Source organism: Apis mellifera, linkage group LG6, assembly GCF_003254395.2.
Source record: "Apis mellifera strain DH4 linkage group LG6, Amel_HAv3.1, whole genome shotgun sequence".
NCBI lineage: Eukaryota > Metazoa > Arthropoda > Insecta > Hymenoptera > Apidae > Apis > Apis mellifera.
This window is the reverse complement of record NC_037643.1, coordinates 17,358,913-17,363,229: the sequence shown is the minus strand read 5'-3', so window position 1 is coordinate 17,363,229 and position 4,317 is coordinate 17,358,913. Positions and strand designations below refer to the sequence as shown.

General features: G+C 47.7%; 1 non-coding gene across 1 annotated transcript; it reads left to right on the top strand.

Moving 5' to 3' along the window:
- The first annotated feature begins 751 nt into the window (after positions 1–751).
- TRNAL-UAA lies at positions 752–835 on the top strand. Its single transcript has one exon. It is a non-coding gene; the product is annotated as a tRNA-Leu (tRNA).
- Positions 836–4,317: the final 3,482 nt, after the last annotated feature.

The window sequence follows — 4,317 nt, the reverse complement described above, 5'->3', positions numbered from 1 at the left end:
ATTCACGAATTACAGGCAGGCTATAAAAGTAGATAGGATTTCTTTTTCTCGAAAAAAAAAAGAAAGAATCGTCTCGAAGGATGTACGCATAAAATGAGCGCGTTACACGAATGGAAGGGAAGGGGGGGAGGGAATATAGCTCGCGTATAGCCTCGAAATGTTTCAGTTTACGTTCGAAAGGACTTTATCTATAAATACATTGATTAATGGCCGTGTCGCCTCGCATTTCATGCGCTCTCTCTCTCTCTCTTTCTCGGGGTTGCCGCGAGAATACGGTTGCCAGGCAATTTAAGACGCATCGAAAAACGCAACGGTCAGTTTGGGGGGCGAAATTTATGCTCGTCCGCCAATGTATCGCCACTGCTTTGCCCGGTCGTCAATAACCACCGTCCGCCGATACGATACACCTTCGGGGGGCCTCCCCTCCTCCTCCCCCTCCCGGCCTCCGAATATCCGATTGCAATTATTTCTTCTTGTTTGCATACTTGGCTCGAATCCATCCGGTTCGTTCCCAGAAGTCATTGATATTCGCGTAATCGGTGGAACCGCGATACCGAGATGCTTATCGTGGAAGCCGAACACGACGTAAAACGCACAATCACCGTGCACCGAATATATCGCTTCTCTCTTTTTTAATCCAACATTTTCGAAACAACAAAATTAGTGGAAAGAAAAAGAAAAACGAGCGAGATCGTAAGATGGTAAGAATCCGGCGGTATTTCCTATAGAATTTAGAAGTGGATGGTCGCAAGCCAGGTTGGCCGAGCGGTCTAAGGCGCCAGACTTAAGTTCTGGTTCCCGATTGGGAGCGTGGGTTCGAACCCCACACCTGGCAAAAATTGACGTTTCCAAATTTTCAACTCTCGTTCAGTGTTTATTTGTATCGAGGTGTGTCTCGGGTGTCGAGGGAAGGTCAAATTTTTGCGCGATAACGTAACGTGTTTGAAGGAAAAAAAAAAAAAAAAATAGTAATAATAATAATCTCTGGAGAGAAGATACGACGCACGCGTGAAAAAAGATAGATACTTTATTTTTCTCCCTCCTTCTTATATCTCGACACGACATTCTTTCCTCGCTTAAACGTTTTAGTTTATCGGAGGAATCGATCTCGATAAATCGATCGATGGACGAGAAGTGGCGAGGGGAGGGGAGAACTTCTCTCGTTCCTCTCCCCCCTTCCGTAGTAACTCGAACGCGGCGAAACGAAATCTCGTCCATCTTTCGTTAAAGAGAATAGCGTGGTTGCTTACAGCACGGGTTCGGTGTCCCATCCCGAGCGAACAAGGCGATCGTGAGAGGAGTGGTGTGCGGCTTAGGTGTATTTCAAGCCTCCGGCGATAAAGCATTTTTATGTCCTTCCTGGCTGTTTGATTTCGAGATTAGCCGGGAATTTTGGGCGAACCCGCATATCACCGTGATTTACCGGTGGTTGGTGCCGGTGGAGTTTGGCCGAGGAGGGGGAGAGGCCAAGCCAAGCGCCCCGCCAAAGGTAGAAATTCTCTTAAATTTCAAATTTATACCCGACTCGCTGTCATAATCTTGATTCTGACACCAGGCCGCGAAGCTTATTTGTTCGCTCGCCCGTTCCGCGCCTCCATTGGTGGGCTTATTTGTCAACCTTGGGCTCGCGTGAAACCTCGAGGGGGGGAGGGAAAGGAAAAGAGGAAAGAAAGAAAGAAGGAAGGAAAGGGAGCGAGTTCTCCTAAAATCGAGAGAAGGAGAGGAAGGATCCTCGATTTCGATTGATCTTTCCTCGACTAAGGAAAAAAAAAAAAAAAAGGAAAAGAAAAAAGACGAGATCAGAATTTTTCTCGTCTCGAACGATCGGAGGTAGGATGATGAAGAAGAAGAAGAAGAAGGTATTTCACTTCGGGTGGTTGGAGCGATTCCCGGAAGTGGCACCACAGTGGCGGCCAATGTCGCGCTCACCACACCTAGCCCCGCTCTCGAATGATTTAAGGGCGGGATACGTCGATTTTGTGGGGTAAGGAGACGGGAGGAGGAGAGAGAGAGAGAGAGAGAGGTGATGGTGGACACGTTCGATCGGTATACCTTAGGCGGAGAATATTTTAGGTGGTACCGAGGGGTACCGGTTGCCCTCCCGGTGCGAGGACGATTTAAGGCCTACTGGTCGGGCCCAGCTCGCTCATGGTGGTCTATATCAAGACAGAGGACCCACTCGATATCGTTCCCTCTCTATATCGTTCTTATATCGCACGGTATCTTTTCCACGTCTCTCTCTCTCTCTGTCTTCGTCGTAATTCAATATTTTGCTTAATAACGCTTGCCCAAAGAGAGAGAGAGAGAGAGAGAAGAGGGTTCCTTCCCTTTCTCTTATTACCGAGTAATTCCGAGTGCTCCGATCGTCTTCGAACACATCTTGGCTGTGTTTATCCCTTGTGCTTCTCTCTCTCGCTCTATCTGTCCTCTTTTCTTTTCTTCTTTTACTTTGGCAAAAAATTAGCCAGAAGCCGCAGCGAGGAGTAGAGACGTTTTCGCCCGAATTCCCGGGGAATCGTGTTTCCCACAGAATCGCACAGTTATTATAATTAATCGCGCATTAGCATCGGACATCACGATCCCATACTCCGGTTGTCACGAGAAATTTATAACGAGTTCCGTTTGCCTACATAATAATAAATCCACGGCCAATTAAATTGGCCAAATTTATAGGCCGAGCCGAGACACTTTCTCGATACGAAGAATACCTTCAACGAGCCACGTATGTATGTATATATATATATATATATATATATATATATATATACACGCGCGTGCGCGCGCGCATCGGTAATTTGATCGGCAGGAACGTTTCGACAGGTATAGACGAAGGCCTGTTAGTCGGGCTGCGGTCGTTTTTTTGCTTTCTTTCTCTTCGCCACGAGGAACGTTTATCGTTATAGCTACGAGCTTCGAGTTGACCATCGATCGAAACGAGCTCCGAGGAGATAAGATAAGGGAATGGAAGCGCGAATGAAGTTTCGTTTCTGCGAGGAAACGAGAAATTTGGCGGTACAGTTGTGGTGGTGATGTAATAATCGAAGGCGTTTTAAATTGAATCTTTCTCCGATTCGGCACAAGAACTTAATTGAATGTGGTAACTCTTATGGTGAGAAGAGGATGTCCCTACGGAACAGGTGTTTCGTGATTTATCGCTCCACGGTTTGACCGGATTTGAGAATGTGAGAGATGGAGCGCAAACGCGTTTAGCGATCACGCGATCATTAATTTTAATGACGCGGAGTCAACAGCTCTTTTTTTCTTCTCCTTCTCTTCCTCCTTCTCTTCTTTTTCCTCCTCCTCCTCCTCTTCTTTCTCATCCGGAAAAGAAGCTCTGATTTATCGCTCCGGCCGAATGAAGACTTTATGTAAACTCTCTCTCTTTCTCGGGATCACTTTTTCACCCGTGCGAAATATCGTCAACTCGCTTCCAATTAATCCTTATCGCCAAGCTTGGCTGCCCTCGCCCGAGAAATTTCGACTCTTTGCCCGCGACGCGTGACAAAAAAAGGATGGGGAAAAAATTGCAATCGCTCGTTAAACACGGGGGGGGGGGAAAGGTTGCATCGCTTTTCTCGGCCAACGTTTTCCTTTCCTTTCCTTCTCTCCTTCGAAAAAAAAGAGAGAAAAAGGAAACGGGTTACACGGCTGTGAAAAAAACCGTGTTGTGCGTTACGAAAATTTTCTCCTCGTCATTAGCACGAGGTGGGTGGGGCGGGGTGGGGAGTTTGATAAGTGGCGGCGAGGCGTGGTGTAACCGCTTGATCCGGCGGGCATTAAAAGTCAAATGCAACAGATCCATTCACCGGCTATAATTACTCGGGGGACGCTCACAGTACGGCGCGCATAAAAGCGGCGTTATTAAAAATTTTAAATGTCTATTAATTACTCGCCGTTATATACCCCGACCACACGAAGAACTGTATAAAATGCATTTAATTATCGCGCGGTGGTGAATGGGGAGGGGAGGGGGGAAGAAGAGGAGAGGGGAGGGGAGGGGAGGGGAAATCAATGAGTTTCCCCGCGGTAAAGCACGACCGACGTGGAGGAGAGGCGAGCGCTTTCTCTCTCTCTCTCTCTCTCTTTTTCTTTTTTTTTTTTTTCAAAACCTCAATTTGTTGCTTCCACCGTTCAACCACCCTCGAAGGCGACCGCCCCTTTCCTGTTCCCCCCCCCCAACCACCCAGAGAGGCCGGCGGTAATGAGGGCGACACCACGAATCCGTGATTACATCGCCGCGGCGCAATGAAAAGTAATTTGTCGATTCACGGCACGATGGTCCGGTTCGATACCTTTCACCCCCCCTCCTCCCACGCA